General features: G+C 41.6%; 1 long non-coding RNA gene across 9 annotated transcripts in view; it reads left to right on the forward strand.

Moving 5' to 3' along the window:
- LOC102402668 overlaps nucleotides 1-22719 on the forward strand; it is a 189979-nt gene that overhangs the window by 146450 nt on the left and 20810 nt on the right. The window contains exon 3 of one of the 9 annotated variants that reach the window (XR_006640694.1): nucleotides 3568-4857. The exons of the other annotated variants lie outside the window; for them this stretch is intronic. This is a non-coding gene — a long non-coding RNA (DNA methyltransferase 1-associated protein 1). Of the gene's footprint in view, nucleotides 1-3567; nucleotides 4858-22719 lie in introns of those variants that run through there. 9 annotated transcript variants of the gene reach the window in all.

Consider the following 22719-nt stretch of genomic DNA (forward strand, 5'->3'; position numbering starts at 1 on the left):
TTGAAAGTGTCGATCAGGTTCTTTGGAGAGGATGGGCTATAAGAAGGTAAGATTGGAAGTAGGGACAGTTCAGAGGCTGGATCTGCTTTCCAGTGTGAGTAGGTAGGTGGTGTGATGGAGCACGGTGATTGTTATGAAGGTTGTTTGATTCACATTATGTTTGTCAGTATTCCTAGAATGTGGTCTTACCATGTACTGAAAGGTACATAAAGCATTCAGTTACCAATTAAAGTTGTCAGTAAGAAGTTGCATGAAAACATCTGGAGCTCAAAGGAGAGTTTAAACCTGAATTTACTAGAATAAAAGAGTTGGAGTCCTTCGCATTTGTATTATAATAGTTGAGTTTTCAGAGGACCAGTGAATAACAGCCCTTTCTCAATTTGAAAAGGATTAAAAATACATGCATAGAATTTCTTCCTTATACCATATATAAAAACTAATATAAAATGGACCAAAGACTAAATATAAAAGACCAAAATATAAAATTCTTAGAACTTTAATGTACATCTTCATGACCTTGGATTAAACAAAGGTTCAGACCATGAAAATCATAAGCAACAAAACAATTAATTGCACTTTATCAAAAATGAGATCAGTTACTTGAGAGGTTACTCTCAAGAAAGAGAAAAGACAATATACAGAATGGGGAAAAATAGTGGCGTTTTTTGTGTCTGATAAGGGTGTAGTATCTAAAATATTTAAAACTTAAGACATTCAACAATTTTAAAAAACCCGACTTAAAAAAGGACAAATGATTTGAATAGCTGTTTCTCCAAAGAAAATACATTAATGGCTAGTAATCACATTAAAAAAGAAAAAAGCATTCAATATCATTCAACATCAACATACAAATAAAAACTGTGGTAAGATAGCACCTCACACCCACTGCTGCTGCTGCTGCTAAGTCGCTTCAGTCATGTCCGACTCTGTGCGACCCCATAGACGGCAGCCCACCAGGCTCCCCCGTCTTTGGGATTCTCCAAGCAAGAACACTGGAGTGGATTGCCATTTCCTTCTCCAATGCGTGAAAGTGAAAAGTGAAAGTGAAGTCGCTCAGTTGTGCCCAACCCTCAGCGACCCCATGGACTGCAGCCTTCGAGGCTCCTTCATCCATGGGATTTTCCAGGCAAGAGTACTGGAGTGGGTTGCCATTGCCTTCTCCATCACACCCACTAGGATGGCTTTAATAAAAAAGATGGATTTTTATTAGAAAGTGAAAGTGAAATCGCTCAGTCATGTCCGACTCTTTGTGACACCCTAGACTGTAGCCTGCCAGGCTCCTCTGTCCATGGGATTTTCCAGGCAAGAATACTGGAATGGGTTGCCATTTCCTTCTCCAGGGGATCTTACTGACCCAGGGGTCGTACTTGGGTCTCTTGCATTGCAGGCAGACTCTGAGCCACCAGGGAACCCCTTTTATTATAATACCTTATTTTGCCAAAACAGAAAGATATGTATCAGTTCAGTTCAGTTCAGTCGCTCAGTTGTGTCCGACTCCTTGCAACCCCATGAATCGCAGCATGCCAGGCCTCCCTGTCCATCACCAACTCCCAGAGTTCACTGAGACTCACGTCCATCGAGTCAGTGATGCCATCCAGCCATCTCATCCTCTGTCGTCCCCTTCTCCTCCTGCCCCCAATCCCTCCCGGCATCAGAGTCTTTTCCAATGAGTCAACTCTTCGCATGAGGTGGCCAAAGTACTGGAGTTTCAGCCTTAGCATCATTCCTTCCAAAGAAATCCCAGGGCTGATCTCCTTCAGAATGGACTCGTTGGATCTCCTTGTAATCCAAGGGACTCTCAAGAGTCTTCTCCAACACACAGTTCAAAAGCATCAATTCTTCAGCACTCAGCCTTCTTCACAGTCCAACTCTCACATCCATACATGACCGCAGGAAAAAACCATAGCCTTGACTAGATGGACCTTTGTTGGCAAAGTAATGTCTCTGCTTTTGAATGTGCTATCTAGGTTGGTCATAACTTTCCTTCCAAGGAATAAGCGTCTTTTAATTTCATGGCTGCAGTCACCATCTACAGTGATTTTGGAGCCCCAAAAAATAAAGTCTGACACTGTTTCCACTGTTTCCCCATCTATTTCCCATGAAGTGATGGGACCGGATACCATGATCTTAGTTTTCTGAATGTTGAGCTTTAAGCCAACTTTTTCATTCTCCACTTTCACTTTCATCAAGAGGCTTTTGAGTTCCTCTTCACTTTCTGCCATAAGGGTGGTGTCATCTGCATATCTGAGGTTATTGATATTTCTCCTGGCAATCTTGATTCCAGCTTGTGTTTCTTCCAGCCCAGCGTTTCTCATGATGTACTCTGCATATAAGTTAAATAAACAGGGTGACAGTATACAACCTTGACGTACTCCTTTTCCTATTTGGAACCAGTCTGTTGTTCCATGTCCAGTTCTAACTGTTGCTTCCTGACCTGCATACAGGTTTCTCAAGAGGCAGGTCAGGTGGTCTGGTATCCCCATCTCTTTCAGAATTGTCCACAGTTTATTGTGATCCACACAGTCAAAGGCTTTGGCATACTCAATAAAGCAGAAATAGATGTTTTTCTGGAACTCTCTTGCTTTTACCATGACCCAGCGGATGTTGGCAATTTGATCTCTGGTTCCTCTGCCTTTTCTAAAACCAGCTTGAACATCAGGAAGTTCACAGTTCATGTTTTGCTGAAGCCTGGCTTGGAGAATTTTGAGCATTACTTTACTAGAGTGTGAGATGAGTGCAATTGTGTGGTAGTTTGAGCATTTTTTGGCATTGCCTTTCTTTGGGATTGGAATGAAAACTGACCTTTTCCAGGCCTGTGGCCACTGCTGAGTTTTCCAAATTTGCTGGCATATTGAGTGCAGCACTTTCACAGCATCATCTTTCAGGATTTGGAATAGCTCAACTGGAATTCCATCACCTCCACTAGCTTTGTTCATAGTGATGCTTTCTAAGGCCCACTTGACTTCACATTCCAGGATGTCTGGCTCTAGGTCAGTGATCACACCATCGTGATTATCTGGGTCATGAAGATCTTTTTTGTACAGTTCTTCTGTATATTCTTGCCACCTCTTCTTAATATCTTCTGCTTCTGTTAGATCCATACCATTTCTGTCCTTTATCGAGCCCATCTTTGCATGAAATGTTCCCTTGGTATCTCTAATTTTCTTGAAGAGATCTCTAGTCTTTCCCATTTTGTTTTTTTCCTCTATTTCTTTGCATTGATCGCTGAGGAAGGCTTTCTTATCTCTTCTTGCCCTTGTTTGGAACTCTGCATTCAGATGCTTATATCTTTCCTTGTCTCCTTTGCTTTTCGCTTCTCTTCTTTTCACAGCTATTTGTAAGGCCTCCCCAGACAGCCATTTTGCTTTTTTGCATTTCTTTTCCATGGGGATGGTCTTGATCCCTGTCTCCTGTACAGTGTCACGAACCTCATTCCATAGTTCATCAGGAAGATATGTATAGGAGTGATTAAAGTTCAAAATATAATAGTAATTATAATATATCTGGGTTGAAGATTATCAACCAATTACACCTTTGGGCACAATGAACTTCTCTTTATCCCCATAGTTGTAGGTGGAATTTTTACTGGGACTCCACCCTCAAAGATGCAGATTTTCAAGCATCCTCTCTGCAGTGGACCAAATAAACGAGAAGCACGGGAGCAGCTGAGCCAAGCCTACCAGGTTTCTTCTTGCAAATGTACCAGATTACATAAGAAGCCAGAGTGAGGCAAAATTGTTAAGCCTTGCTCAGGTCTTTCTCATGGATACCTGAACTCAAAGAAACTGAATGCCATATGAACACATGAAGAACAGACCTGAGTTTGGTTCAGTTTTTTGGTTTTTGTCCAGTTTGTGGGTTTTTGTGTTCAGTTTTGAATTTTGTGACCATGGAACTTTTCAAGTGAAGGTGGTGGAAAGATGAGTATATGCATATGATGTTACAGCCTCATGTGACTTGGACTCTTAAAATATGCCTCAAGAAATGACAGAGAAGGTTAAGAGTGAGTCTTACCAGAGTTCTCTCTTCCAGCCCACCAAATTAGGTTCATAGCTGCCATAAAAGTGGTTGAACAGAAACAGTGGATAGTTCATGTTCAAAAGTGAAAATTCATGATGGGTGTCTGCTACAAATTTTAAAAGCTCTTACACCATGACGTTTATTGTTTTCCTAACACAGCTTTTTATATGGAGACCTTTAATTTTTGTTTTTGTTTTTTGGTTATGAGAAGAATTTTACTACATAAATCTATTGGCTTGGGATTGAGAAAAAACATGTAAAAGTCATGATGCCTAAATATTTTTCCTAAAAATGTTTATTCAGGCATTTATAGAACAAATTGACAGCATTTTGTTGCTATAAAAAGAGAGATAAATAAAAATCTTTTCCAGTGTGGCCTGCCTTTTCTGGAGATTATGCTGAATGGACTGTTTTATTATGATAAGCTAAATAATCCAAAAGTTTCCACACACTGAGAAACTTAATGATTTGTGAAAGAAAGGTGTCCTGGGAGCTAATATAAAAACATGGATATAAAAGCAAATACACCAGGCCCTCACGTTCATAAGAAAATTATCCAATTCATTGACTACTGATTGCATTTTATTATCTGAATCAATACCAATGCAGTTAATGTGGCAGTTAGAAATCATAAAAGTGAAGATAGGATAATTGTTCCCCTAAACAGAAGCCTTGTGTAAACATTTTAAACCTTATATAATAAAATCACATTGAAATGTAGAGAAACATGGGCCCAAAGAGTGCTACTGGCCTTAAGCAACTTGAGGTTTCCTTTGCTCTTCGATAGACTTCTTTTACTGTTTAATCAAAATGTTAAGTGCCTGCCAAGGCCAAAGGGAGGAGAGTTTAACAAATTATTTTTACAGCTTCCTTTACAACTAAATAAACTCATTAAACATATTACCCATTCTATATTTTAATTGCATTAAACATTTTTAAACTATTATATCTATCTTACACAACAGTCATAGAATTTTAGAGATGGAAATGACCATATAGATCATCTAATATAATTCATATTCTAGATTCTGCCTTTCACAAACCATTAAGTTTTTCAGTGTGTGGAAACTTTTGGATTATTTAGCTTATCATAATAAAATAGTCCATTCAGCATAATCTCCAGAAAAGGCAGGCCACATTGGAAAAGATTTTTATTTATTTCTCTTTTTATAACAACAAAATGCTGTCAATTTGTTCTACAAATTCTAGAATAATTCATTTTTCTAAAAAGTAATATCTGAAAATGTTAAATAATTAGGTAAAAGTTATATTTTTAACTAGAATTGGAGCTAAAGTCTTAATGGCTCCTGAGTCCAGCCTCAGAATTCTTCTTGGAATATTCTCCTGGACAGAATTCTTGTAAGCCTTTATTCTTAATAAACTTTGAATTCTTATGGATAAAACAAGAAAATATTTTTTCTGGTAAGTTGAATCATTTGGTTCTGAAAACTGGAGACTTTTGTTAACTCAAAACACATTATCCTGTAGCTGTGGTTTTTATGTTTTTGGAATTTTTGTATCTGTCCTTCTTTCAAAAGATGTTTTCCTCATATTTTTAGTTTTTGCTCCTATTTTTTAACAAATTCTGGATTTTTTCAGTTTTTTCCTTTTAATTAGCCTATTTGCTTTTCTCTTGTCATTGTGTTGTTTACTGCTTCCACTGTGTATGTTCCCTAATTTTTATTACAAAGTACAGATCATGGCATCTGGTCCCATCACTTCATGGGAAATAGATGGGGAAACAGTGGAAACAGTGTCAGACTTTATTTTTCTGGGCTCCAAAATCACTGCAGATGGTGACTGCAGCCATGAAATTAAAAGACGCTTACTCCTTGGAAGGAAAGTTATGACCAACCTAGATAGCATATTCAAAAGCAGAGATATTACTTTGCCAACAAAGGTCTGTCTAGTCAAGGCTATGGTTTTTCCAGTGGTCATGTATGGATGTGAGAGTTGGACTGTGAAGAAGGCTGAGCACCGAAGAATTGATGCTTTTGAACTGTGGTGTTGGAGAAGACTCTTGAGAGTCCCTTGGACTGCAAGGAGATCCAACCAGTCCATTCTGAAGGAGATCAGCCCTGGGATTTCTTTGGAAGGAATGATGCTAAAGCTGAAATTCCAGTACTTTGGCCACCTCATGCGAAGAGTTGACCCATTGGAAAAGACTCTGATGCCGGGAGGGATTGGGGGCAGGAGGAGAAGGGGACGACAGAGGATGAGATGGCTGGATGGCATCACTGACTCGATGGACGTGAGTCTGAGTGAACTCCAGGAGTTGGTGATGGATAGGGAGGCCTGGAGTGCTGCGATTCATGGGGTCACAAAGAGTTGGACACGACTGAGCGACTGAACTGAACAGGTCTGGGGAATGCCAGAGCTTTCTCAAATGTACAGGCTTATATCAGCCATTTATGTATCACTTGAATTGTCTACTTTCCAGGGTGTGCTGTTTCCTGGATTGTGTTTAATTCTGCCCCAGTCTAAGTATTATTTAATTCATTTATGTTTGTTAGTGTAGATATTAAAGTGAAAGTGTTAGTCACTCAGTTGTGTCTCTTTGTGAGGAATACGCTCACCAGCCCAAAACCAAGGGATGGATTCTGAGACACGAAGCGTGGTAAAAGCAGGACTTTTAATGACAGTCTTGCAAGATTGGGTGTCTGGTGGGCAGGCACACCAAGGGCGGTTACAACAAGCAGTGTGTTCCCTAACACATAGGTCTTTCCCTCCAGTTCCTCCTTGGCTGAGTACTGTGGGGTGTACAATCTTCCTGGATGTTGCCTAAGTTTCATTATTTCCATATAGGGTATCCTTTCTCCATTCCCAACTTACATCTGCAGTTTTCAACAAAGACTTTCTTGCTAGTTTATCCCTTTCCCCAGCATCCTCTTTGCTTAGGGACCCTCCAGGTGCTTGAACGGTGTCACGTCTGCAACTCTATTTAGGCAAGTTTAGAGCCAGGGCACAGGCAGTGGGTGGAGTCCTGTCTCTTTAGATTAAGATCCAGTCTGATCTCCCTCCCTCAATCCTAACTTTTATCTAAAGAGTCCAGGCCTCAATTTTGTCATGTCCACAAGTTTAACTGTTAGTACGTTTCCACTCAGAGCTGGCTACTTTGCCTTGAAAATGGATCACTTCAAGTTTCTCTCTCTCACATCTTTGTGACGTCATAGATTGCAGCCTGCCAGGCTCCTCTGTCCATGGAATTCTCCAAGGCAAGAATACTGGAATGGTTAGCCATTCCCTTCTTCAGGGATCTTCCTGACCCAGGAATTGAACCTGAGTCTCCTGCATTGCAGGCAGATTCTTCACCATCAGAGCCACTGGGGAAGCCCTAGTGTGGATGTTAGGGAATCTAATTCCATTTGGCTAAATTTTTAGTATTGTTGATTTCCTCTTCCTTAAAGGGCAAGAGAACATTCATCTTTCTGTTTGTTTTCCCTTTTTGGAATTATTTCATTCTTTTCATAAGTTTGTGCAGAACTATATGGTTTCTTTTGAATTTACTAAAATGTCTACTATACTTCTACTCACTAAATTGGATACATAGATCCTTTCAGTAAATTCTCCCTATTTCCTGAGGTCAGTAATTCTCACACAACATAACAAATGCATGAAGAATAGCAAGAATATTTTAGTTTGTCTGATTGAACTTTTTTTCCAACACAGTACATTCTGTTTATGACAACTTGTATTAGGTTACATTCCACACAATTGAAAAATGTAAAAATAGTGGAAATGGCAATTTGAACAGCCAGCATTGTTAGAATACATAGCCCTTCCCACTTTATGGTGCTGAAGACCTCGAAAGATTGCACAGAATGGAAAATAACCATAAGAATCCTGACATGACTGATGTAAAATAACATTTAGTTCCCACAGAGAAGCCTTTCTTCATAAATTCTGTTAAGGTTAAACATCTTTCAGAAATTCAACAAAGAATACATAGCATGAAAACTGACTCTTAGTAACACCTGTTAGAGGGAAAGAAGAGAAGAATATTTTACACAAGGGCAGTGAGAGGAAAAACCGAGAGTGTGACTAAAAACCGATATGGAAACTCATCTGTTGGTGCCAACACTGATGTCACACTTCTGTGTTAGCTGCCAGTTCTATTTTAAATTATTGAGCCTCTGCTGTTAAAGAAATAGATGGGTTGTATCATGAATACTGCAGTCTTACTTGTGGTTGGGAGTTGATATATCCATGACGTGTTTTATTCTGAATGATACTAGAAATTGTCCTTGAGATAAATAAGCAGGTAAGATGTTAGCAAAAATAGGGCTAAAAAATGATTATTACAGAAAAAAATAAATTAGGATACTGTGAACTGTTTTGCAACCTTATATAAAAATAGAAATCATGATATTTTCTTTTTGTTGTTGTTTAGTCTGACTCAGTCAGTCATAACTGACTCTGCAACCCCATGGATTGCAGCATGCCAGGCTTCCCTATCCTTCACTATCTCCCAGAGTTTGCTCAAACTCATGTACATTAAGTCAGTGATGCCATCCAAATGTCTCATCCTCTGTCATCCCCTTCTCATCCTGCCTTTAGTCTTTCCCAGCATCAGGGTCTTTCCTAATGAGTTGGCTCTTCCCATCAGGTGGCCAAACTATTGGAACTTCAGCATCAGTCCTTCCAGTGAATATTTGGGGTTAATTTCCTTTAGAGTTGACTGATTTGATCTCCTTGCTGTCCAAGGGACTCGCAAGAGTCTTCTCCAACACCACAGTTCAAAAGCATCAATTCTTCGGCACTCAGCTTTCTTTATAGTCCAACCCTCACATCCATACATGACTACTGGAAAAGCCATAGCTTTGACTACATGGACCTTTGTTGGCAAAGTAATGTCTCTGCTTTTTAATATGGTGTCTAGGTTGGTCATAGTTTTTATTCCAAGGAGCAAGCATCTTTTAATTTCATTGCTGCAGTCACCATCCACAATGATTTTGGAGCCCAAGAAAATAAAGTCTGTCACTGTTTCCATTTTTTCCCCATTAATTTGCCATGAAGTGATGGGACCAGATGCCATGATCTTAGTTTTTTGAATGTTGAGGTTTTAGTCAGCTTTTTTACTCCCCTATTTCACCTCCATCAAGAGGCTTTTTAGTTCCTCTTCGCTTTCTGACATAGGGGTGGTGTCATCTGCATATCTGAGGTTATGGATATTTCTCCTGGCAATCTTGATTCCAGCTTGTGGTTCATCCAGCCCAGCATTTCGCATGATATACTCTGCATTAAGTTAAATAAGAGGGTAACAACTACAGCCTTAACGTACTCCTTTCCCAATTTTGAACCAGTCCATTGTTCCATGTCCAGTTCTAACTCTTGCTTCCTGACCTGCCTATAGGTTTCTCAGGAGGCAGGTTAGGTGGTCTGGTATTCCCATCTCTCTGTGAATTTTCCACAGTTTCTTGTGATCCACACAGTCAAAGGCTTTAGCATAGTCAGTGAAGCAGAAGCAGATTGTTTTTTGGAATTCCGTTGCTTTTTCTATGATCTTTTTCTTTAGTATTGCCTAAAAAATTAAATAATTCTTACCTCATCTGTTTGGCACATTCTATGGAAATTTGTCTTCCTGTAGCTCATAGAGAAGACATTATCCAAGAAACTGATAAATGCCATTTTCCTATAATATTTAAAATATCAGGACAAGTTGTCTCTGTTTATCTATCTGTGTAAGGTGGCATAAATATATCTGGAAAAATAAGATAGAACTCACAACTCCAGTGTAGAAGCAGATTGTATTGGGGTGGCATAGGCATAAGGATATTTGATCTTTAGTCATTCACTTTTGAATTGTTTGCATTTTATTATGTATATGTGATTATATGTTATGTAGATTTAAGATAAAGATGCTGGGCTGTAAAAATTTGTTCTTTCTCCTGAAAGAGGAAGGAGCCACTCTTGAGAGCAGAGCCATGGGCCACAGAGGTTATTCCACAAGCATTGAAACCTGATAAGTGTTAGCCCAGCTAGATTTTGAAATTGCTTAAAAGGGTAATTCCATTGTCTCTTTCATTTTCTCTTCTTGGATAAGAATATCCATAACTGTTGTTCTATGCCTATCACATGGGGCTTTCCCAGGTGGTGTTCATGGTAAAGATTCTACCTTCCAGTGCAGGAGACACAAGAGACATGGGTTCAAACCCTGGTTGGGAAGATCCCCTGGAGTAGAAAATGGCAACTCACTCCAGTATTCTTGCCTGTCCCATGCACAGATGGGCCTGGTGGGCTACATGTCCATGGGGCCACAAAGAATTGGACCCAATTGAGTGACTGAACACACACCCACACCCATGTGCCTGTCCCACACTTTTATTTGGGAAGCAAATCAGTTATTTCCCAGCCTCACAGGTCCAGAGATGGAGAGAAAAATTTCCCCAGGAAGGTATGTACCCAGAACTCAGCTACCTAATTTAGATGATTTAGATAATGAGATTTGGGACTTCTGAGCTATTGACACTTGCATGAGATTTTAGACTTGATACTGTAACATGTTCAGATTCCTTGGGACTTTTGGATGAAACTAATGTGTTCTATATGTGGCATGGATGTTGAATAACGGCCCCCAAAGATGTTCACTTCCTAATCCCTAGAACCTATGAATAGTTTGCCTCATGTTGTAAGAGGGACCTTATAGATATGATTGAGGATTTTTAAGTGAGAGGTTTTCCTTGATTATCTGAGTAGACCCAACATAATCACAGGGGTCTTTAAAATCACAGGATTGCCTCTTAGCTTACTTAGTCAAGAGAGGGATGTTCTGCTAGAGCAAGCCTTTGTTGCTTAAACTATTTAAATACTATATATCAAATTGAATAGTCCATGACTGGGCTCAAGAAATGCACCTCTTCAAGAGTTTCAGCTGGATTTTTCAGACTTGTTTTCATTGCCCTTTTTGATTATCAAATTCCCCTACTTTGGGACTTTCTGCAGGAATTAACATAACCATTTTACTTCTGGTATTTGTGTTGTAGTTAGCCTGGGCATCCTTTCTTGAGCCTTAAATACAACTGCACAGCCATTGTCAAATCTTAATTAGACAACTTCTCCTACAACACAGAAGCAGAAGGGACTCAGAGCAGATCAGATCAGTCGCTCAGTCGTGTCCGACTCTTTGCGACCCCATGAATCACAGCACGCCAGGCCTCCCTGTCCATCACCAACTCCCGAAGTTCAGTGAGACTCAACGTCCATTGAGTCAGTGATGCCATCCAGCCATCTCATCGTCTGTCGTCCCCTTCTCCCCTTGCCCCCAATCCCTCCCGGCATCAGAGTCTTTTCCAATGAGTCAACTCTTCGCATGAGGTGGCCAAAGTACTGGAATTTCAGCTTTAGCATCATTCCTTCCAAAGAAATCCCAGGGCTGATCTCCTTCAGAATGGACTGGCTGGATCTCCTTGCAGTCCAAGGGACTCTCAAGAGTCTTCTCCAACACCACAGTTCAAAAGCATCAATTCTTCGGTGCTCAGCCTTCTTCACAGTCCAACTCTCACATCCATACATGACCACAGGAAAAACCATAGCCTTGACTAGACGGACCTTTGTTGGCAAAGTAATGTCTCTGCTTTTGAATATGCTATCTAGGTTGGTCAAAACTTTCCTTCTAAGGAGTAAGCGTCTTTTAATTTCATGGCTGCAGTCACCATCTGCAGTGATTTTGGAGCCCCAAAAAATAAAGTCTGACACTGTTTCCACTGTTTCCCCATCTATTTCCCATGAAGTGATGGGACCGGATGCCATGATCTTTGTTTTCTTAATGCTGAGCTTTAGGCCAACTTTTTCATTCTCCACTTTCACTTTCATCAAGAGGCTTTTGAGTTCCTCTTCACTTTCTGCCATAAGGGTGGTGTCATCTGCATATCTGAGGTTATTGATAGTTCTCCCGGCAATCTTGATTCCAGCTTGTGTTTCTTCCAGCCCAGCGTTTCTCATGATGTACTCTGCATATAAGTTAAATAAACAGGGTGACAATATACAGCCTTGACGAACTCCTTTTCCTATTTGGAACCAGTCTGTTGTTCCATGTCCAGTTCTAACTGTTGCTTCCTGACCTGCATACAGGTTTCTCAAGAGGCAGATCAGGTGGTCTGGTATTCCCATCTCTTTCAGAATTTTCCACAGTTTATTGTGATCCACACAGTCAAAGGCTTTGACGTAGTCAATAAAGCAGAAATAGATGCTTTTCTGGAACTCTCTTGTTTTTTCCATGATCCAGCAGATGTTGGCAATTTGATCTCTGGTTCCTCTGCCTTTTCTAAAACCAGCTTGAACATCAGGAAGTACACGGTTCACATATTGCAAAAGCCTGGCTTGGAGAATTTTGAGCATTACTTTACTAGAGTGTGAGATGAGTGCAATTGTGCGGTAGTTTGAGCATTCTTTGGCATTACCTTTCTTTGGGATTGGAATGAAAACTGACCTTTTCCAGGCCTGTGGCCACTGCTGAGTTTTCCAAATTTGCTGGCATATTGAGTGCAGCACTTTCACAGCATCATCTTTCAGGATTTGGAATAGCTCAACTGGAATTCCATCACCTCCACTAGCTTTATTCTTAGTGATGCTTTCTAAGGCCCACTTGACTTCACATTCCAGGATGTCTGGTTCTAGGTCAGTGATCACACCATTGTGATTATCTGGGTCATGAAGATCTTTTTGTACAGTTCTTCTGTGTATTCTTGCCACCTCTTCTTAATATCTTCTGCTTCTGTTAGGTCCATACCATTTCTGTCCTTTATCGAGCCCATCTTTGCATGAAATGTTCCTTTGGTATCTCTGATTTTCTTGAAGAGATCCCTAGTCTTTCCCATTCTGTTGTTTTCCTCTATTTCTTTGCATTGATCGCTGAAGAAGGCTTTCTTTTCTCTTCTTGCTATTCTTTGGAACTCTGCATTCAGATGTTTATATCTTTCCTTTTTTCCTTTGCTTTTCGCTTCTCTTCTTTTCACAGCTATTTGTAAGGCCTCCCCAGACAGCCATTTTGCTTTTTTGCATTTCTTTTCCATGGGGATGGTCTTGATCCCTGTCTCCTGTACAATGTCACAAACCTCATTCCATAGTTCATCAGGCACTCTATCAGATCTAGGCCCTTAAATCTATTTCTCACTTCCACTGTATAATCATAAGGGATTTGATTTAGGTCCTACCTGAATAGTCTAGTGGTTTTCCCTACTTTCTTCAATTTAAGTCTGAATTTGGCAATAAGGAGTTCATGGTCTGAGCCACAGTCAGCTCCTGGTCTTGTTTTTGCTGACTGTATAGAGCTTCTCCATCTTTGGCTGCAAAGAATATAATCAATCTGATTTCGGTGTTGACCATCTGGTGATGTCCATATATAGAGTTTTCTCTTGTGTTGTTGGAAGAGGGTGTTTGTTATGACCAGTGCATTTTCTTGGCAAAACTCTGTTAGTCTTTGCCCTGCTTCATTCAGTATTCCAAGGCCAAATTTGCCTGTTTCTCCAGGCGTTTCTTGACTTCCTACTTTTGCATTCCAGTCCCCTATAATGAAAAGGACATCTTTTTCGGGTGTTAGTTCTAAAAGGTCTTGTAGGTCTTCATAGAACCGTTCAACTTCAGCTTCTTCAGCATTACTGGTTGGGGCATAGACTTGGATTACTGTGATATTGAATGGTTTGCCTTGGAAACGAACAGAGATCATTCTGTTGTTTTTGAGATTGCATCCAAGTACTGCATTTTCGGACTCTTCTGTCGACCATGATTGCCACTCCATTTCTTCTGAGGGATTCCTCTCCGCAGTAGTAGATATAATGGTCATCTGAGTTAAATTCACCCATTCCAGTGCATTTTAGTTCGCTGATTCATAGAATATCAATGTTCACTCTTGCCATCTCTTGTTCGACCACTTCCAATTTGCCTTGATTCATGGACCTGACATTCCAGGTTCCTATGCAATATTGCTCTTTACAGCATCGGACCTTGCTTCTATCACCAGTCACATCCAGAGCTGGGTATTCTTTTTGCTTTGGCTCCATCCCTTCATTGTTTCTGGAGTTATTTCTCCACTGATCTCCAGTAGCATATTGGGCACCTACTGACCTGGGGAGTTTCTCTTTCAGTATCTTATCATTTTGCCTTTTCATACTGTTCATGGGGTTCTCAAGGCAAGAATACTGAAGTGGTTTGCCACTGCCTTCTCCAGTGGACCACATTCTGTCAGATCTCTCCACCATGACCCGCCCATCTTGGGTTGCCCCACGGGCATGGCTTAGTTTCACTGAGGTAGACAAGGCTGTGGTCCTAGTGTGATTAGAATGACTAGTTTTCTGTGAGTATGGTTTCAGTGTGTTTGCCCTCTGATGCCCTCTTGCAACACCTACCGTCTTACCTTGGGCGTGGGGTATCTTCACAGCTCCTCCAGCAAAGCGAAGCCATTGCTCCTTACCTTGGACGAGGGGTATCTCCACACCGCCACCCTTCCTGACCTTCAACAGTGGGATAGCTCCTCTAGGCCCTCCTGCGCCCGCACAGCCACGGCTCCTTGGATGTGGGGTTGTTCCTCCCGGCTGCCGCCCTTGGCCTCAGGCGTGGGGGCGTGGGGTAGCTCCTCCCGCCTGCAGCCCCTGGCCTCGGGCTTGGGGCATGGGGTATCTCCTGCTGGCCGCGGCCCCTGACCTCGGACGCGGGGTAACTCCTCTCGTCACCGCCCCTGACCTCGGATGCGGGGTAAGTTGTCACCGCCCCTGACCTCGAACGCGGCGTAACTCGTCTGGTCGCCGCCCCTGACCTCGGACACCGGCTACCTCCTCTCGGCCGCCCCCCCGACCTCGGACGCAGGGAAGCTCCTCTTGGCCGTTCCTGCGCTGTCGCAGTCTGGTACTCTCGGCCGCTGACCCTGACCTCAGAAGTGGGGTAACTCCTCTTGGCCGCCGCCCTTCAGGCATGGGGTCCTCCTGGCTTCTGCCCCTGACCTCGGACGTCAGTTCAGAATAAAAACAGATTTATTATCTGGGCAAGCGTCTAAACAATAAAATATTGGCATAGGTAAAGATGTGGATATCCTGAACTAATGTCCTTCCTTCTAACTTTGACCTTAGACAAAAAAAAGTGGAATTGGAAAAAAAAAAAAAGTTAAAAATATCCTTAGCAGATATTCTGCTCTTAGTAGAAAGCTGGCCTGCCTCTAACAACTAGAATGTAGTGTTCTCTTGCTAGACAGAAACAATTTTACAGAACATCCATGTTAGACAGGGTTATTCTAACCATGAACTCCGGGAGTTGGTGATGGACAGGGAGGCCTGGCGTGCTGCGATTCATGAGGTCGCAGAGTCAGACACGACTGAGTGACTGATCTGATCTGATCTGATTCTAACCATGATAAAGCAAGGGAAAAACAAGACCACTCTGTAACCAACCCTGAGCACACACGCATGCACGCACATGTGTGCACACACACACACACATACACACACAGACTGAGCAAACCATGATCATACTCAAACCTCCCCTTCACTTTACTAGCTATGTCAGTCCTCCTCCTTTATCAATTACAGCTCGCCTCTGTTCTTTTTGCCTTCTAAATAAAAATATATTGAGATACTCAATTATAGAACTGTCCGCTGCTTACTGAGGATACCCAAACAAGAGTGAAACCAGCTTACTTACTTGAAACCTCACTCAAATTACATAACGCTAGTACAAATACTATTAGCAGGTCTCTTCTAAACCCCTGTACTGTCGTTCCTGCAGTTGTCCATTTTGTGTGGTCTCCCTTATTACGAGAGTACTCCAAACCCCGATTTCATGTGACTGTGTTTGTTCCCAGTCATCTTTGACTAGATGGCACTGATAAATCAGTGTCAAAGTTTCAAAGACATCAAGGAACAGAGGTTTAATTTTCATCTGTGTAACATGTTTATTGCAGATTGACAGGGAAGTTCTGCTTCGTGTTGCCCTCAATCTGAGTAAAACAATAAATCTCCCAGTATCTTGAACATCAGTGGTTGATATGGAAGAAGGAAAGGGGGAAGTATTGCATTGTGAATTGACCCTTAAAGCTTCTGCCTAAATAATATCAATTCATCCCCACACACAATTCATTGGCTGAATGAAATCCTTAATATCAATGGAATGGAGTATGTAATTCTACATTCTGTTTAGAGAAGAATGTAAAATATATGGTAGACTGAACTCATGACTGTTATAGGTTTGCTATTCATTTGTGGAATGAAAGAAAAAAGAAAAGTTATGTTGGGAAAGCAGGTTTCTGAGGCACAGTTCTGTTCCATTTCCGACCCAGGTCTAACTCACACGTGTTCAATCACTCAGTTGTATCTGACTCTGTGACCCCATGTACTGTAGCACACCAGTCTTCCCTGTCCTTCAACATCTCCCAGAGCTTGCTCAGACTCATGTCCATTGAGTTGGTGATGCCATCCAACCATCTCATTCTCTGTCGTCCCCTTCTCCTTCTGCCTAAAGTCTTTCCAAGCATCAGGGTCTTTTCTAATTAGTTGGCTCTGTGATTGTGAACTGGCTGTGGGGGAATCTGGGTCTTGCTCTCATGGGCGGGGCCATGCTCAGTAAATCTTTAATCCAGTTTTCTGTTTTTGGGCAGGGCTGTGTTCCCTCCCTGTAGTTTGGCCTGAGGCCAGAGTATGGTTAGGGGTGGTGATGGTAATGGCAACCTCCTTCAAAAGGACCTATGCCAGCATGCCGCAGCTCCCAGGACTGTTGTATTCAGTGCCCCTGATCCCACGGCAGGCCATGGTTGACCCATGCCTCTGCCAGAGACTCCTAGACACTCACAGGCAAGTCTGACTCAGTCTCTGCTCCTTTCTTCTGGCTCCTGGTGTGCAGAAGGCTTTGTTTGTGCCCTCCAAGAGTGTTTCCCCAGTCCTGTGGAAGTTCTGTAATCAAACCCCACTGGCCTTCAAAATCAAATTCCCTGGAGGTTCTCAGTCTCTTTGCCAGATTCCCAGGTTGGAAAATCTGTGGTGGTCCCTAGAACTTTCAGAACAGTGCAAGAACTTCTTTGATATAATTGTTTTACAGTTTGTGGGGCGTCTGCTCCACAGCTCTATAATGGAGCTAATGGCGACCTCTTCCTAGAGAACTTATACCGCATGCCATGCTTCCCAGGAATGCTACTCTCAGAGCCCTGGTCCCGGTGGCGGGCCATTGCTGACCTATGCCTCCTCAGGAGACACTCAAAGACTCAAAGCAGGTCTGGCTCAGTCTCTTGTGGGGTCACAGCTCCATTACGTGGATCCTGGTGCATACAGGTTTTGTTTGTGCCCTCCAAGCATCTCTGGCGGGTATGAGATTTGATTTTAAATGTGATTGCATCCCTCCTACCATCTTGTTGGGGCTTCTCCTTTGCCCATGGAGAGAGGTATCTTTCTTTGGTGGTATCCCACATTCTCATGTCGATGGTTGTTCAGCAGCTAGGTGCGATTTTGGTATTTTTGCATGAGAAGATGAGTACACATCCTTCTATTCCACCATCTGTTCTTTTCATTAATTGTTCTTTAGAAGCACATGTACTTCTTACACTGTGTTGTATGTATATTGTGTGTGTGTGTGTGTGCTCAGTCATGCCCAATTCTTTGGGACCCCATGGACTGTAGCTCACCAGTCTCCTCTGTCCATAGAATTTTCCAGGTGAGAATACTAGAATGGGCTGTCATGCTCTCCTCCATGGGGTCGTCTTGACTCTGGGATCAAACTTGCATCTCTTGTGCCTACTGCATTGGCAGGCAGATTCTTTACCATTGGGCTACCTGGGAAGTCTGTATGTATGCTATATTTCATAATAAAAATAATGACATTTAGGATAGAACTTAAGTATATAACTTGGAAATTAAAAAATGGAAAGCTGAAGAGTTGATTTTATTAGAGTTTGGCATCCTTATTTTTCCATCCTTATCTGTGTTATTAAAATGACAACCAGTGCATCAAAAATTATCTAAACATCTCTTAAAATTGGAAACTTAATATTTGGGAATACTAACACTTTTTTCTAAAGCCCAACTACATATTAAAATTTGTTAAAATTTTTTCTATTAATCAAACCTCTTTACTATCACCAAACTTCCCTTGCAAAAATGATGAAAAGACAAAGAGATATAAAATAGAAGAGGAACAAAAGAAAAATAAGGAACAATTTAAAAAGGCCAACAGCTAACTACTGTGACTTTCAGAAAGAAAAAAAAAATAGGAGGAAATTACAAAAATTTATAGATACTACCCCAGAATGCAAGAATATTAATTTTTAAGTTAAAATGACATATTGAATTTATACCACATCAAGATGGGACCAGATGCCATGATCTTCGTTTTCTGAATGTTGAGTTTTAAGCCAACTTTTTCACTGTCCTCTTTCACCGTCATCAAGAGGCTTTTTGGTTTCTCTTCACTTTCTGCCATAAGGATGGTGTCATCTGCATATCTGAGGTTATTGATATTTCTCCCGACCATCTTGATTCCAGCTTGTGCTTCTGAAGCAGAAGGTCCTCTGCTGCTGCTGCTAAGTCGCTTCAGTCGTGTCTGACTCTGTGCGATGTCATAGACGGCGGCCCACCAGGCTCCGCCGTCCCTGGGATTCTCCAGGCAAGAACACTGGAGTGGGGTGCCATTTCCTTCTCCAATGCATGAAGGTGAAAAGTGAAAGTGAAGTCGCTCAGTCCTGTCCAAGTCTTAGCGACCCCATGGACTGTAGCCTACCAGGCTCCTCGGTCCATGGGATTTTCCAGGCAATAGGACTGGAGTGGGGTGTCATTGCCTTCTCCGGAAGGTCCTCTATTGGGTGATATAACTTTAGTTTCCTCAACATAAAGATAAAGAAAATATAGCAAAACTTTTCAGAGATAAGGAAAAAAAGTTTATAGGTATTGGATACATGTGGAAACAACAATTCTGAATAAAATGATAGCAATTGAATATAACAAAATATTCTCAGAAATCAACCAAAGAATGATTTATCCCAGGAATGTAAAGATGCTTCAGTATTAATTAAAGCTTATCAGTGGAATTTACTTAGAATAAGAGAAAGCTTATCTTTTTAAAAGCAATTATTTTGGCTGCCCTGGGTCTTTACTGGTTTGTGTGGGCTTTCTCCAGTTGTGGCAGGTGGGGGACTTGCTACTCTTGGTTGTGTGTGCGTCTTCTCATTTGTGGCAGCTTTATTGTGGGGCACAGGCTCTAGGTGCACAGGCTTCAGGAGTTGCAGCAAGAGGGCTCTAGAGCACAGGTTCAGTAGATGGGACAGACTGGCTCAGTTTGCTCAGTGGCATATGGGATCTTCCCAGACTAGGGGTCAAACCCATGTCCTCTGCATTGGCAAGCAGGTTCTTATACACTGTGGCACTAGGGAAGTCTGAAAAAGAACACCTTAGTAGTGAATTTGTTGTTCAGTTGCTAAGTCATGTCTGACTTTGGTGACCCCATGGACTGCAGCATGACAGACTTCTGTCCTTCACTATCTCCCTGAGTTTGTTCAAACTGACGTCCATTGGTGGTTAATGCTATCCAACCATCTCATCTTCTGTCCCACCTCTTCTTCTCCTGTCCTCAATCTTGCCCAACATTAGGGTGTTATCCAGTGAATTGACTCTTTGCTTCAGGTGGCCAAAGCATTGGAGCTTCAGCCTCAACATCTGTCCTTCCAATGAATATTCAGGGTTGATTTCCTTTAGGATTGATTGGTTTGATCTCCTTGTAGTCCACGTGACTCTCAAGAGTCTTCTCTAGCACCACAATTCGAAAGCACCAATTCTTTGCCTCTCAGCCTTCTTTATGGTCCAACTTTTGCATCTTGACTACAGGAAAAACTATAGCTTTGACTAGACGGACCTTTGTTGGCAAAGTAATGTCTCTGATTTTTTATACAGTATCTTGTTTTGTCATAGCTTTTTTTCCAAGGAGCAAGCATCTTTTAATTTCATGGCTGCAGTCACCATCCACAGTGATTTTGGAGCCAAAGAAAATAAATTCTGTCACTGTTTCCACTGTTTTCCCATCTATTTGCCATAAGGTGATGGGATCAGTTGCCATGATCTTTTTGAATGTTGAGTTTTAAGCCAGCTTTTTCACTGTCCTCTTTCACCTTCATCAAGAGGATCTTTAGTTCTTCTTTGCTTTCTGCCATTAGAGTGGTATCATGTGCATATCTCAGGTTGTTGATTTTTCTCCCAGCAGTCTTGATTCCAACTCGTGATTCATCCAGCCCCAAATCTCACATGATATACTCTGCATATAAGTTAGTATATGTGCTGCCGAAGCGAGCACAATACTCTGCATATAAGTTAAATAAGCAGGGTGACAATATACAGCTTTGATGTTCAGGTTTCCTCGTTTTGAACTGGTTTGTTGTTCCATGTCTGGTTTTAAGTCTTGCTTCTTGACCTGCATACAGGTTTCTCAGGAGGCAGGTAAGTTGTCTCCTATTTTCATCTCTTTGAGGATTTTCCACAGTTTGTTGTGATCCACACAGACAAAGGCTTTAGCGTAGTCAGTGAAGCAGATTTTTTTTTCTGGAACTCTCTCAGTTGTCTATGATCCAACGGATGTCGGCCATTTGATCTCTGGTTCCTCTGCCTTTTCTAAATCCACCTCGTACATCTGGAATGTCTTGGTTCATGTACTGTTGAAGCCTGGCTTGAAGGATTTTGAGCATTACCTTGCTAGCATGTGAAATGAGCATGTGTGTGTGGTAGTTTAAACATTCTTTAGTGGTGGTCTTCTTTGTGCTGGAATGAAAACGGACCTTTTTGGTTCCTGTGGCAGGTGAATAAACATTTATTAATTTCAATATCTGCTCTAGAATGAATGTAATTTCTCTAGGAAGCAAACTCTGAGACGACTTATGAGCAGGAATTTACTCAAAAGTATTTTTATACATATACTGAAAGTGGGAGAATCAGGACCGGGCAGAGGGAACAATTGAATTGCAATGTGGTTGCAAAAGACTCCACAGCTGCTCCTCTGGGCAGCTGTGAAATTGGGATGGCTATTCTGATTTGAGTCAGCAGGTCCAGGTTTTACACTCTGATACATACATGACAAGTGGGCACCCCTTGGCTGAGTTCATTCTGGGAGAGGGAGTTCGCTCTTTGCCATCAGCAGTCAATCCTCCCAGAAGCTGAGGAAATAATTGGTTTAGTTCTTAAGAGAGGTGCACCGTGCCTTCCACTACTTTCCAGCCCTTTTGCCTCTCATATAGTGAGTGCATCTCATCTGGGCAAAGCTCTTCAGGGAGGATGGTTGGTCTCATTCTTTGGAGAAAGAAGAGGAAGGTTAGTTAAGACAAACAGTCCAACTGGTCCCCAAGACTGGTGTGTCTTATTGAGGTCCCAAAATGGATTCCAGTTGCTAGAAGCTGGGACACTTGGCAGTGGCTGGTGTTGCATTGGTGAGTGAACTGCTTTTGTCAAACCCAGGCCTGGCCTCCCTCAGTGTCACTGCACCATAGCCACCCGCTTATCAGCAATTGGCCAATACCAGCTATGACTGACAACAGAAGCTGCCTGACTTTAGTTAGCTGAGCATTTTCTGTATTGAATTATTGTACACTTCTTTTGTGGTGGATACTTAATGGTGTGTGTTCACATGCAATAACAAGAATCCGTTCTCTGTGCTTACTCTTTTAAATTTATTTACATGTCAGTTGTGCAGTTCATACGGTTCTAGTTTGTCACAGACTAGGATTGAAGGAATAGTGAACATATTAGAAGTGACAAATGAAAGATATCTAGCACAGTTCATCTCTGATTTTCTCTTGGCATTCACTTGAATCATATCTACAGAGGAAAAAATATGTTTCTGAGCTTCCCTTGTCTAAGGAGGCCTTACAAATAGCTGAGAAAAGAAGAGAAGCTAAAGGCAAAGGAGAAAAGGAAAGGTATACTCCTTTGAATGCAGAGTTCCAAAGAATAGCAGAGAGAGATAAGAAAGACTTCCTCAGTGATCAGTGCAAAGAAATAGAGGGAAACAATAGGGAAAGACCAGAGATCTCTTCAAGAAAATTAGAGATACCAAGGGAACATTTCATGCAAAGATGGGCACAACAAAGGACAGAAATGGTATGGACCTAACAGAAGCAAGAGATATTAAGAAGAGGTGGCAAGAATACACAGAAGAACTGTACAAAAAAGAACTTCATGACCCAAATACCACGATGGTGTGATCACTCACCTAGAGCCAGACATTTTGAAATGGAAAGTCAAGTGGGCCTTAGGAAGCCTCACTACAAACAAAGCTAGTGGAAGTGATGGGATTCCAGCTGAGCTATTTCAAATCCTAAAAGATGATGTTGTGAAAGTGCTGCGCTCAATGTACCAGCAAATTTGGAAAACTCAGCAGTGGCCACAGGACTGGAAAAGGTCAGATTTCATTCCAACCCCAAAGAAAGGTAATGCCAAAGAATGCTCAAACTACCACACAATTGCACTCATCTCACATGCTAGCAAAGTAATGCTCAAAATTCTCCAAGCCAGACTTCAACAATATGTGAACTGTGAACTTCCAGATGTTCAAGCTGGATTTAGAAAAGGCAGAGGAACCAGAGATCAATTTTCCAACATCTGTTGGATCATTAAAAAAGCAAGAGAGTTCCAGAAAAACATTTACTTTTGCTTTATTGACTACACCAAAGCCTTTGACTGTGTAGATCACAACAAACACTGGAAAATTCTTAAAGAGATGGGAATACCAGACCACCTGACCTGCCTCCCGAGA

The sequence above is a fragment of the Bubalus bubalis genome, chromosome 1 (genome assembly GCF_019923935.1).
Source record: "Bubalus bubalis isolate 160015118507 breed Murrah chromosome 1, NDDB_SH_1, whole genome shotgun sequence".
NCBI classification, from domain to species: domain Eukaryota; kingdom Metazoa; phylum Chordata; class Mammalia; order Artiodactyla; family Bovidae; genus Bubalus; species Bubalus bubalis.